This window comes from Balaenoptera physalus (assembly GCF_965194825.1).
Source record: "Balaenoptera physalus genome assembly, chromosome: 1".
Lineage (NCBI taxonomy): Eukaryota > Metazoa > Chordata > Mammalia > Artiodactyla > Balaenopteridae > Balaenoptera > Balaenoptera physalus.
In genome coordinates this window covers 109,352,357-109,366,839 of record NC_138882.1, presented here as the reverse complement: position 1 = coordinate 109,366,839, position 14,483 = coordinate 109,352,357, and the positions used below count along the sequence as shown (strand labels likewise).

Sequence of the window (14,483 nt, the reverse complement as noted above, 5' to 3'; positions counted from 1 at the left end):
TGCTTTTCTAAGAATTTGTCCATTTCTTCCAGGTTGTCCATTTTATTGGCATATAGTTGCTTGTAGTAGTCTCTCATGATCCTATGTATTTCTGCAGTGTCAGTTGTTTCTTCTTCTTTTTCATTTCTAATTCTGTTGATTTGAGTCTTCTCCCTTTTTTTCTTGATGAGTCTGGCTAGTGGTTTATCAATTTCGTTTATCTTCTCAAAGAACCAGATTTTAGTTTTATTGATATTTGCTACTGTTTCCTTCATTTCTTTTTCTTTATTTCAGATCTGATCTTTATGATTTCTTTCCTTCTGCTAACTTTGGGGTTTTTTTGTTCTTCTTTCTCTAATTGCTTTAGGTGTAAGGTTAGGTTGTTTATTTGAGCTGTCTCTTGTTTCTTGTTTCTTGAGGTAGGATTGTATTGCTCTAAACTTCCCTCTTAGAACTGCTTTTGCTGCCTCCCATAGGTTTTGGGTCGTCGTGTTTTCATTGTCATTTGTTTCTAGGTATTTTTTGATTTCCTCTTTGATTTCTTCAGTGTTCTCTTGGTTATTTAGTAGCATATTGTTTAGCCTCCATGTGTTTGTATTTTTTACAATCTTTTTCCTGTAATTGATATCTAGTCTCATAACGTTGTGGTCAGAAAAGATACTTGATACGATTTCAATTTTCTTAAATTTACCAAGGCTTGATTTGTGACCCAAGATATGATCTACGCTGGAGAATGTTCCATGAGCACTTGAGAAGAAAGTGTATTCTGTTGTTTTTGGATGGAAAGTCCTATAAATATCAATTAAGTCTATCTGGTCTAATGTGTCTTTTAAAGCTTGTGTTTCCTTATTTATTTTTATTTTTGATGATCTGTCCATTGGTGAAAGTGGGGTGTTAAAGTCCCCTACTATTATTGTGTTACTGTCAATTTCCCCTTTTATGGCTGTTAACATTTGCCTTATATATTGAGGTGCTCCTATGTTGGGTGCATAAATTTTTACAGTTGTTATATCTTATTGTTTGATTGATCTCTTGATCATTACATAGTGTCCTTCTTTGTCTCTAGTCTTTATTTTAAAGTCTATTTTGTCTTATATGAGAATTGCTACTCCAGCTTTCTTTTGATTGCCATGTGCATGGAATATCTTTTTCCATCCCCTCACCTTCAGTCTGTACGTGTCCCTAGGTCTGAAGTGGGTCTCTTGTAGACAACATATATATGGGTTTTGTTTTTGTATCCATTCAGCCAGTGTACTTCTTTGGATTGGAGCATTTAATCCATTTACATTTAAGGTAATTATCAATATGTATATTCCTATTACCATTTTCTTAATTCTTTTGGGTTTGTTTTTGTAGGACTTTTCCTTCCCTTGTGTTTCCCACCTAGAGAAGTTACTTTAACATTGTTGTAGAGCTGGTTTTGTGGTGATGAATTCTCTTAACTTTTGCTTGTTTGTAAAGATTTTAATTTCTCCATCAAATCTGAATGAGATCCTTGCTGGGTAGAGTAATCTTGGTTGTAGGTTTTTCCTTTTCATCACTTTAAATATGTCCTGCCACTCCCTTCTGGCTTGCAGAGTTTATGCTGAAAGATCAGCTGTTAACCTTGTGGGGTTTCCCTTGTATGTTATTTGTTGCTTTTCCCTTGCTGCTTTTAATATTTTTCCTTTGAATTTACTTTTTGATAGTTTGATTAGTATGTGTCTAGGCATGTTTCTCCTTGGATTTATCCTGTATAGGACTCTCAGCACTTCCTGGACTTGATTGATTATTTCCTTTCCCATGTTAAGGAAGTTTTCAACTATAATCTCTTCTAATATTTTCTCAGACCCTGTCTTTTTCTCTTCTTCTGCTGGGACCCCATAATTCGAATGTTGGTGCATTTAATGTTGTCCCACAGGTTTCTGATACTGTCCTCAATTCTTTCATTCTTTTTTCTTTATTCAGCTCTGTGGTAATTATTTCCACTATTTTATCTTCCAGGTCACTTATGCATTCTCCTGCCTCAGTTATTCTGCTATTGATTCCTTCTAGAGTAATTTTTAATTTCATTTATTGTGTTGTTCATCATTGTTTGTTTGCTCTTTAGTTCTTCTAGGTCCCTGTTAAAGCTCTCTTGTATATTCCTCATTCTATTTCTGAGATTGTGGATCACCTTTACTATCATTACTCTGAATTCTTTTTCAGGTAGACTGCCTATTTCCTTTTCATTTGTTTGGTCTGGTGGGTTTTTACCTTGCTCCTTCATCTGTTGCATATTTCTCTGTCTTCCCATTTTTCTTAACTTACTGTGTTTGGGGTCTCCTTTCACAGGCTGCAGGTTCGTAGTTCCCATTATTTCTGGTGTCTGCTCCCAGCGGGTAAGGTTGGTTCATTGGCTTGTGTAAAATTCCTGGTGTCGGGGACTGGTGCCTGTGTTCTGGTGGGTTGGTCTGTATCTTGTCCTTCTGGTGGGAGGGCTGCATCCAGTGGTGTGTTTTGGAATGTCTGTGAACTTAGTATGACTTTTAGCTGCCTCTCTGCTAATGGGTGGGTTTGTTTTCCTGTCTTGCTAGTTGTTTGTCATGGAGTGTCCAGCACTGGGGCTTGCTGGCCATTGGGTGGAGCTGGGTCTTAGTGTTTAGACGAACATCTCCGGGAGAGCTTTCGCTGATTGATATTACATGGGGCTGAGAGGTCTTTGGTGGTCCAATGTCCTGGACTTGGCCATCCAACCTCAGAGGCTCAGGCCCAACACCTGGCTGGAGCAACAGGACCTTGCCAGCCACAGGGCTCAGAAGAAAAGGAAGAAAGAAAACAAACTAACAAACAAACAAACAGACCCTAGGACAAATGGGAAAAGCAAACCTAAACAGACGAAATCACACAAAGAAGCATACACATAGACACTCACAAAAAGGGAAAATGGAAAAAAAAACAAAAGAAAGAGAGCAACCAAACCAATAAACAAATCCACCAATGATAATAAGCACTAAAAACTAAACTAAGATAAACATAAGACCAGAAAAAAATTAGAGGCAGAAAGTAAATCCCAAGTCTACAGTTGGTTCCAAAGTCCACCCCCTCAATTTTGGGAACATTCATTGTCTATTCAGGTATTCTTCAGATGTGGGGTTTATCAAGTTGATTGTGGGGATTTAATCTGCTGTTCCTGGGGCTGCACAGAGAAATTTCCTTGTCTCTTCATTTTTGCACAACTCCTGGGGTTTAGCTTTGGTTTTGGTCCTGCCTCTGTGTGTAGGCCGCCCTCAGGGGTCTGTTCCCTGCCCAGACAGGAGTAGGTTAAAGCAGCAGCTGATTAGAGCTCTCTTGCTCACTCAGGCCTGGGGGAGGGAGGGGTACGGTAGTCATAATTGGAATGCGGGGCAAGCCTGCGGCAGCAGAGACCAGTGTGACATTGCAACAGCCTGAGGCACGCCGTGTGTTCTCCTGGGGAAGTTGTCCCTGGATCACGGAACCCTGGCAGTGGCGTGCGGCACAGGCTCTCAGGGGGAGTCTTCATAGTGACCTGTGCTTGCACACAGGATTCTTGGTGGCCGCAGCAGCAGCTTTAGTGGTTCATGCCTGTCTCTGGTGTCAGAGCTGATAGCTGCAGCTTGTGCCCTTCTCTGGATCTCATTTAGGTGGTGCTCTGCCTTCTGTGGGCAGACGGAAAAGGAATCCCCTCTCCTCGCGCACCCTGAAACCATTGTCTCTTGCCTCTTAGGCAGGTCCAGACTTTTTCCCGGACTCCCTCCCAGCTAGCTGTGGCACACTAGCCCCCTTCAGGCTGTCTTCACACAGCCAACCCCAGTCCTCTCCCTGGGGTCTGACCTCCGAAGACCATCCTCAGCTCCCAGCCCCCACCCGCCTCGGCAGGTGAGCCGACAAGCGTCTCAGGTTGGTGAGTGCTTATTGGCAATGATCCTCTGTGCAGGAATCTCTCTGCTTTGCCCTCTGCACCCCTGTTGCTGCACTCTCCTCCGTGGCTCTGAAGCTTCCCCCCTGCCCACTGCCCGTCCCCACCAGTGAAGGGGCTTCCTAGTGTGTGGAAACTTTTCCTCCTTCACAGCTCCCTCCCAGAGGTACAGGTCCCGTCCCTATTCTTTTGTCTCTGTTTTTTCTTTTTTCTTTTGCCCTATCCAGGTACATGGGGATTTTCTTGCCTTTTGGGAAGTCTGAGGTCTTCTGCCAGTGTTCAGTAGGTGTTCTGTAGGATTTGTTCCACATGTAGAGGTATTTTTGATGTATTTGTGGAGAGGTAGGTGATCTCCACGTCTTACTGCTCTGCCATCTTGAAGGTCTCCCCCTGTGTATTCTTCTAAAATAAAGTTTACATGGACACATCCTGAATTTTATTTATTTAGTTAGTTAGTTAGTTAGTTAGTTAGTTAGTTATTGGTCAGCATAAATTTCCTTTAATAATTTCTCCATTTCCAGTAGGATTTCATTTTGAGGTTTAACATATGAATCCAGTGTAAAGTTTTACAGTTTTAGTAAATCTGGATTTCAAGTCGTTTAAGATGAAAATGGAAATGCAAAGTTTACTTAAGAAATTTAATTTTCTTCTTCTATAACGTCTGTCTTCATCGTCTTCATCATCCTCTTCTGCTTGTTGATCCTTTCTTAGTCAACAAGTAGTTACCTGTCCTGCTCCAGATAAACACTTAGCTGACAGTGATCTCTGAAGAGGTGACTTTGAATTTGCTCTGACGATATCTAAATGACATAAATAATCTGGTGGATACAGAGAATTTTGGAAAACCTCTAAATCTTCTTCTTCATCCATCTGTTGTATATTTTGGTAGGCAGCAGTGTAGAACTCTAAAGCTTTGCTGTGAAATAACATTTCGATAATGATAAATTCTGAAAATATAGTCTTCATATCCATTATTTTCTGCTTTTCAAAATTGTCAATAGTTTCCTCCAGAGGACGAGTTGTTCAGGTAGCATCCCTTGTAGCTCTTTGTAATTCAGTTTCTGCCTGTGAAATAACATGTCAGTCAGATGGGTTTCTCTGACATATTCTTTCTGAGTTAACTGTTGAAAAGCTTCTTGATTCCTTGCTGTTAATGTTACTTTGAGGTCATCTCGTTTCATTTTTACAATGGTTCCATAAGCTTTCAAATGTTCAACTACTTTGGCTTCAAGTCTTTCAATGTCTGCTTGTCGATTATCCTGAAGTTTGGCAAACTCGTCAACAAAGTTTTTCAGGCCCTGCTTTAAATTTGGGGTCTCTGTCAAGGCATACACATTGATTTCATTCACCAGGAGCTCTGCTTTGAATCCCAGTCTGGCAGTTTTCTGCACATAAGCAGCAAAGATTTAGCACAACTCTCCAAAATACTTCTCCACATTTGTGACAGCATCTTACAACTGAGCATCCTGGTTCTCCAAGCTGCACCTCGACATCTTGCCTCACACACAGCCAGAGACCGTGGGCTGGGGCCCAAAGACAGGGGCTCCGAGGCACCCAGGCCCATCCTGGATTTTAAAAAGAAATAAATGTAAAATAAGTAATTTCTAGATTTACCTTTACAGTCTAGTGAAAAGGGCTTTAACTTGGCGATGCCAAACAAAATTAATGCATAGCACATTAACAAATATCACTACTCAAGGATAGTATGAAAAATATTAATTTTAAAAAGCAATTTTTAAAAAGATAAAGTATAAAATATTTACTGAAAGCAATACCCATTAAACAACAACAACAGTTCAGGTCAAAGACATCTTTTTCTTTTTTTTTTATGTATGGGTTATTTCACAGAGGAATAGTTGAGACTCCATGATTGTATGTGATTGTATGAACATTGTGGTTGCTTATTCAGTGCTCAGAATGCTGAGACTTACCAGTTGTCGTTTAGGATCAGAATGAATACACTTAGGAATATCCATTTCCAACTAGGAGTAGCTGGGAACAGAATTATCACTGAACCTGAAAAATAAAAAACGCAGATGGACAAAATATATGGAATAAGGGTTATCAAGGCACTAGCATCAGTGAATGTAGGACAGTGATGCCCGAAAGATGGGGAGAAATGCTGTGTGCCCTGTGAATTTCCCTAGATTTCTGTGTTGAGAGGATTTCCAGGCCATAGAGTATGGAGGCAGAACCGAGGCAGAGTCTGGCCAACACCCTGAGTTGAAGAGACAAAGCTGAGAGTTTGAGGACAAAAAGCTGCCTGGAGTTTACCACCCTAAAGTGCTGCAGAGGAGAGAGCTGCACAGAAAGAGAACACAAAGATCTGAGCCAGTCCCTTTATTTCTCTAGCAGAGTGCTAATGAGTGAACGGGAGTGAGGAAACTACCCAAGGCCAGGGAAAGAACCCACCGAACAGGTTAAAGGTGACAGTGCATGGCAGCCTGTCTTCTCTCCAGCCAGACTGGAAAACTTCATGATTCGTAGGGCATCAGGTGGAGCTCACTGAAGTGTCTTCATCAATCATAGGAAATAATTGGTCTAAAACACTTCTCCAGTCTTGCCTAACAATTCTTAAAAGCAAGAACAAACAGTATCCAAGTAAATTAACTGTGACCCAGAACAAAGCTCAAGAATATTTATGACAATACAAAAATATCCAGCATCTAGAAAAGTGAAGTTTGCAATGCTGGAATTCAATAAAAAATGATTAAACGGACAAAGTAATAGAAAAATATGACTCATAATGAGAGGAAAAAATCAATCAAAAGCCAGAGCTGACATAGACGTTAGAATTAGCAAATAAAAACATTAAAATAGTTATCATAACCCTATTCTTTATGTTCAAAATTTAAGTATAGACATGGAAGACATAAAAAAAGACAAAATTGCATTTCTATAAATGTAAACTAAAATGTTTGACTTGAGTAATACACTAAATGGGATTTGTGAAAATTTAACACTCCAGATTTAAAAATTAGTAAGCATGAAGACTTGGAAATAGACATTATTAAGATGATACACAGAAATAAAGGAGAATTTTTTAAAATGAATAGAGAATCAGTGAGATATGGAACAATTTCAAGTGTCTAATATGCTTGTAATCAGAGTGCTCAAAGAAAGAGGACAGAGACTGGAAAACATATTTGAAAAAGTAAAAACTGAAAAAATTCCAAATTTGATGAAATCTATGAATCCACAGATCAACAATATCAATGAATCCCAAGTACAAGAAACAAGAAGAAAACTACATTTCACATAATGATCCAATTGTTGAAAACTAATGGTAAAGAGAAAAAATTTTAAATCATGCATATGATGAAGAAGTTATATCCAGAATATATAAAAACCTCCCAAAGCTCAATAAAAAGAGAACTCATTTTTTTAAAAAAACGGGCAAAAGATTTGAATAGACCCAAACAGATATGCTATTGTGGCAAATAAGCAAATGAAACAATACACAGCACGACTTGTCATTAAAGAAATGCAAATTAAAACTACAATGAGATACCACCACTCATCTATTAGGATGGCTAAATTTAAAAAGACAGAGCATCCCAAGTGCTGACAATTCCCGGGATGTAGAGTAACTGGAACCCTCATATAATGCTGAAGAGAATAGTACAGCTATCAAGACTTTGGGAAAGAGTTTGGCAGTTTCTTAAAAAGTTACACATACCCCTACCATGTGATCTAGACAGTCCACTCCTAGGTGGAGGGAAATAAAAGTCTATGTCCATGCAAAGACTTGTAGAGGACTCTTCAAAAAAACTTCATGTTTAATTGCCAAAATCTCTAAACAAATCAAAAAAGTGAATTGATAAACTTGTACTTTATACATGTTTCTAATGTAATTTTACATACATAGTATTTTTATATAATAAATATTTATACAATAAAATTAACATAATTTTATACATGTATGCAATATAATTATTCTATACACAAATTTATATAATGGAATTCTGTTTGGCAATAAAAATGAATGAACTGTTGATATATTCTACAGCATGAATTAATCTCCAACTAATTATGCTGAGTGAATGAAGCAAGTAAAAATAGAGTACTCAATATAATTCTATATATATCAAATTCTAGGAAGTGCAAACAAATCCAGAGTGACAGATTAGTCTATAATCTATAGTGACAAACTAATCTGGGGACAGGGTATGTGGGTGGAGTGAGGAGAGGTAGGAGAGAGGATTTATAAAAAGATAAGGAAATCTTTGGGAATGATGGACATGTTCATTACTTTGATTGTATTAATGGTTTCATGGGTGTATACATATGTCAAAACTCATCAAACTGTGTATTTAAAATAGGTGGTGTTTGTCATTTACTAATGTTACATCAATAAAGAAGTTAAAACATAAGTACACTTAGGAATGCATAGCTTTTTCTATCCCTCACTATCCCTGTTAACACTCTTAACTTGGAGTGCGCTGTCTTGGAAGGTAAACTGAGCAGTATAACAGTGGCAAAATAAAAGACATGTATTCTCCTTTGACATTACTATTATCTTATTCTGTGATACAAATTATTGATTAAATATCTTTCTGTATACATTTTAGTCATTTTGGAAACCCTCTTCTGTGGAATGTTTCTGTTGGGGCTGCTGTTTTGCCAATAACTAGATATGTTACTGGCATAACATATCTGGCCCCTCCTGGTCTCAGCCCTGGAAGCCAAAGGAAGAAATCCTCCTCTGTGATGACTCACCAATCAGATTTCATTGTGCAACTAACTGTTCAGTACTGGAATCATTTATTTCATGCTACTCACCAGAGAAATTATTCTTTGAGAAGTTTAAAACTTTTTGTGGAAACATTTTCCTCATTAAAAAAGCAATTTGTATTTCTTATAGAAAATTCTACAAAATACCCCCCGAAATTTTAAGTATACTCTATAGTTACAACTGCTATTAATATTTGGCATAATTTACCTGTATATTTTATAAAAAATCATATTTATATGTTATGATAACACTACATAAAGTCATGTATCTTGGTTTTTTCACTTGATATTAAATGACAGTTTTTATACTAAACATTTTAATGGCTGTCATAAATTCAATCATTTAGACATACCATGATTTATCACCCATCTCCTGTGTTTAGACTTTCATGTAGTCTTAAATGGTTTACTACTATAGATAACATTGCAGCATTCACATTTTGCATAAAACTGTTTTCTTGGAGAATCTTCTCTGAAATGGAATTCTCTTCTTAAGCATATCCATAACCTAAAAATTCCTCTTTCCGGTTCAAGAATCCATTATTATCTACTGAGCACTTACTATGCAAGATACTATGTAGTAGAGGATAAGAACCTGAATGCAGCCTTAAGTCCTACAGAAGCTAAAAGAAGAAGAAATGACCATAGGAGTTTCAGAGTAATAGGCTCAAATTTGAATTTGAAAGCTCTTAAACAGTATTTTAAAAATACTGAATATGGTATTGGGAGAAAAATGGGTGGAGTGGAGTGTGCTGTATGTATTCTTCTGCAGGAAATCTTCCGTCCTCTGGGTTTGGGTGTTTCCCCATCAGTCCTCCATAACATCAGTGTAATGTGAACCACATGTTCATATGCTAAATAAGAACCATCTCTTGGTATGGCTGGGGTAGAAATGGCTAAATGTCTTCTTTGCTGATTTTAATGTTCATAGAGATGAAACCAAGATGACAATTTGAGTTCCTTAATGTTAATATGCAAAGAAAGTCCCCACATGTATTTTAAAAAATTAGAGAATGTCATAAAATAAAAATGGTGTATTTTTCTTTCTTCAATGTGTATAGAAATTTTCTTCCACAAAGTTCAGATTTTCTTATAAAAACATTTTATGGGAAAAACGTGCTGTTGGAAATATTTGCGAAATCATTAGTGGCGTTGGGTAGGCAAGTATGAACCGTATAGTAAAAGATAATAAAAGAGAGCAAAAGAGTGGTCAGAGACAAATTAAAACCCTGATTGAACAAACACAGTATTAGTAAAAATGTTATATTGATATCAATGAAAAGACAAAATGTACATTGAGGGCAATTTGGTTCACTATGGTGAAACGTTTGAAAATGCTTAAAAATGGATTATTCACTTTGAAAAACTCAGAGAATTTGGATAACAATAGACTTTGTGAATAACGTATGATTATTCAGAGAAGAAAATTATGGAGCTAAGAAAAAATACCGGAACTCATTCCAGACTGGAGTGAAGGCCTGGAATTATCTGGATGGAGAGACATAAGACCACTTTGTCTTCAGTATTCAGAATGCAGCAGGAAACTGCCAAGGGGTCGTTGCTACCATTAGTCTTTTAAAAGCAGCTGTGAATAGGATAGAAAATGACTCATAAATACAGACACTGGTTCTGCCACTGCCTCCCCTACGAACCCTAACAGACATTCTCAATCAATTGCGGACTTTTTCCCATTAGACTAAACAGGAGTTCGGTATCCTTCTTAGGGTAATACCATGGGTGTGCACTACCCACAGATGGACTTTAAAGATATTTAACATGACTTCCAAATCCGAGATATATTGATGTTTCAGTTTTCTCATCACCTGCTTATTTGATAGAACTCTTGTGTAGGGTACATAAGATAGTTCATGTTAAAGTACATTGTTAATAAAATGCTGGAAATTGTTAATGCAGAGATGACAGATAGGATGATTATTTGTTTATGGTTATAAAAATGTGGCTAATGCACTAACAAGCTAAATTCGTTTACCTACAACCTAGAAGTCCTTACTGTATGCAGACTTTTGTTAGAGTCATGTTAACGCTATTGCATGTGTACTTTCCATTAGACTGTGTGCTTCCCGAGGGCAGAGCATGTGTCTTTCATCTTTGTATTTCTGGGACTTGGTGTAATATCAAGAACATAGAATATACTCAATACTTGTTGAACTGAAACTAGAATAAAAAGCTGGATAACTCACTATTTTTAAACTCACAATTCACTTTTATTACAATCCTAGATGAGGCCGGCAGTTCAGAATTTTACCTTCCATCTGCATTAGGCATTTTCCAGCCCCTGTGAATTTGGATTTCATATAGTTTAGTCTGGGTGTTTCCGTCCAATTCTGTCATGATATTTATAAACCAACACATATGATATTCTTCTACATTGTGTAATAATGTGCCTTCCTTCTGCTGGAAATGGTTCCCAAAAGGAAAGTATTAATCCAACCACAAATATGTTTACTTTTTGAGATTCAAGGACCTGAAATAGTGATAGAATCTTTGACTTTATCTCTGTTTGGTCTTGCTACCATCTGCCAACTGATTTTGAGATTTCAAAGGAAAATCTTTTCATATGTGCCCTCTTGAGCATCGTATACTTTAATTCCTAAGAATTTAGGATTCAACTTGCTCTGCTCCGAGGTGGTGTGTTTTAGTTTATAGAAATATTGAGACAGGAATGCCTTGGCAAATTTGTTTTGGAAAGAGAGATGAATATTTCAAGCTCATAGTCATACTGCCTTGGGAGCAATTTGTAAGCTGGATCCCACAGCTGTTGCTGGGTGAACCTGTGGGGTCGTTTTCCTCTGGCTAAGCCAGTAGGGGGTTCCCAATGCCTATCTCTACAGCAAGGTGCTCTCTGCATTTTTATTGCTTGCTGTAACCTTAACAACTATGTTTGGAAATGCATGATTTTTAAAAAATCCCCTGATAACTTATGTATTTTGTATTGACTTGAAATCATGCTCATTCACAGGTTCTGCATTTGAGAGGAAACAAAAAGGATTTGGATAGATTCTTAAAATATTTTTCAAGAGAGGGAGCTAAAAGGAGAAGCTTTATTTATTTATTTTTTTTACTGTCCTAAGAGATGGCTTTTGGGTTGATGCCATAAAATCCAGTGTGTGTGTGTGTGTGTGTGTGTGTGTTTGAGCACAAGCGACGTGTCCCTGAGTGCTAGCATAAGATCCATCCATTTTACCTGCCTCTCCCTCATAGCATTGTGCTACTTCAACACTTGACTCTAAATCTCAAAGCTGTGAGGCCCTGTGATAGCATAAAGCTATCAGCTAGGGGAAAGCAGAGACGCCACATTTTAAGGGAGAGAATTTTCTAAAAGTAGACAAACAGGGAGGGGCAGATGGTTGGTGGCAAATTTTCTGCACCACTATGCACCTCAGAGCAAAACAGTGTTTTGCACATAGTAGGTTCTAGCAAATATTTATCAGTCTGATATTATATTCTATATTCTTTGAGGAATTCTTTGGGTCTGTTTAATAATTATTTTGGGGAAAACATGAAACCATGTTAGCAATATGTGATTTGCATATTATAAATATACCGGCCTCTGAAAACACTTGCTGCTTTTGTTTTCATAAAACTTGCTTTAGGAAGAAAAAAAAACCTGTTTTCAAGGTTTGCCCCTGATACTGATGTTCTCATTTTTAGAGTTTCTGATTTCAATCTGAGAGGAGGTGTTGAGACCTTTGGGCCACACTGTTCTTATCCCTGACTCACTTGATCCCCAAAGTTGGTTTCTCATTTTTAAAATGCATATTACATCATCTGTCTGTGTGAATAATGGCACAAGAATGAACTCGTGTTTAAAAATTACTTGCCATTTGGAAAGGTTGGTTTCTATAGCTTTTAAGTGCACAATATCGAGTTGATGTACATAATGAGTCTTTTTTTTTTTTTTCATTCAACAGCAAGGTGTTTCCTTCACTGAGCTTTGAATGGGTCTTATGAAGAGGATTTTCAAGTGGCACCTGGGAGAGCAAGGCAGTCATTAGTGACTTTACAAGAGCTTCTTTGGATATATGTTACCCTATCACCAACTTTGCTGGTGATTTAAATTCAGCACTATATTGGCTCTGATAATGTTAACCAACAAATTGGATAGCACATATTCTGACATCTTATCTAGGGGATCTCAGCTGTTCCCTTGCAGAAATAAGTTTGGAGCAGGGCTGCAATGCAACCTTAATTACAGGGCAGATGGATCAGCTACAAATGGATGTTTCGCTGCTAGATGTTCTGTTCCAGAGAAGGATGCAATCAGTTCAAGCTGTTTTTGACTGATGTTTCAGATTGTGGTCTTGTAAACAGGTCTGAAAATAGCCACTTTTTAAAGACTGTAAATTCCTGTATTTAGGGTATGGCTTAAAAATGAACCCTAAAAAGAATAAGGGTTGGAGGATGGAGTAGCTTTCAGTTTTGAATTGCTAGCTGGATGGCTGTAGCCTCCTTAAAAGAGGAGGAAGCAGGTCATTAGAGGGGATGCATCTAAATGCTGTGTGTCAGAAATGAAAGGAAAATGGAGTTTCCTTGGTGCCGGGGAACTGTGTAATTAGCTGGGATAACAAGCATTGATATTTATTGTAGTGGAATGCAAGGAAGAAGCTGAAAAACAAAACTCCTGGTGTCTCTGCTCCACATCTGCTGAACTAATTTGGGGGTAATTTTATCATTTTAATCTGCATGATGCTCTTCCCCAGTTGCTAAAGTACCCCGTTGTACACCAGATGTCAGACATTTAATGAGGCCTCTGAGGCCAGGATGGGTTGGATTGCAGGTGTTTAATGCTTGCCAGGTCTTTAGATAAACCCACAAGCTGGTGTTTCCTGGTTAGCATTGATTCACAATACTTAGATCCTTTTGTAAATGTTAATGGCCATTCTAGCCACTAGGAGGAGCTGGAGGCTACTCCATCCACTCTGCTCAGTATCACCCAAGATGGGTGCAAATGTAAAAGGCTTCAGGTGCTAGGGTACTAAGGAGTTAGTATTATGAAAATGGAATTAAAACTCCCAGCCTACAGAGGTATGGCTTGAAGTACAGTAAACTGACTAAGAGGGTACAGGTCCTAGAGTCTAGGATTTAAGTCCTGGCAAAACACTGAATTTCTCTGTCTCAAGTTTCCTCAACTTTAGTATAAGGATAATATTAATATCTATCTCTTAGATTTGTTGTGAGCAAAAAATAAAATAATCCAGGTAAAGCATTTAGCTTAATGTCTGGTACAGCCTTAACGCTGCTCCATAAATGTTATTTAGTTTTGATATTATTATCTGATCTCTTGGGTATTCACTTTATCTTAGGAATCCTCTTCTGCGGAGCTTGGCTTCCAGCTAAGGTAGATGATGACTTAGGTCATTAGTTCCCCTTTTAAAAGTGGTTTATCTGGATGTTTGGAGCACTAGGTCTAGAGTCATACAGACTTGGGTCAGAGTCCTGGTTCTGACACTTAAAAAATCTGTGACAGTGGGAAGTTTATTTAACTTTGTTAAACCTCAGTGTAATGATCTTTATTTTGTCCAGCTTTAATGAGATACAATTGACATATAAAACTGCATACATTTAAGGTGTACAACATGAAAATTCGATACACAAATATATTGTGACATGATTACTACAACAGGGTTAGTTAACGCTTTCATCACCTCAGATAATTACCTTTTTTCCTTTTGTGGTGAGAACACAAGATTTACTGTCTCAGCGATTTTCAAGTATATAATACAGAGTTGTTAACTGTAGTTACCATGCTGTACATTAGGGCCCCAAAACTTATTCATCTTATACATGAAAGTTTGTACCCAACATCTCCCTCATTTCTCCCACTTGCCAGCCCCTGGCAACCACCATTCAG

The 14,483-nt window shown here is 37.7% G+C and overlaps 1 pseudogene across 1 annotated transcript; it reads right to left on the bottom strand.

Annotated features, from left to right (window-relative positions):
- Nucleotides 1-4,347: 4,347 nt before the first annotated feature.
- Nucleotides 4,348-13,984, bottom strand: LOC309668447 (CBY1-interacting BAR domain-containing protein 1 pseudogene; annotated as a pseudogene). The gene has a single exon. The product of its transcript is annotated as a CBY1-interacting BAR domain-containing protein 1 pseudogene (transcript).
- Between the last annotated feature and the right edge of the window lie 499 nt (nucleotides 13,985-14,483).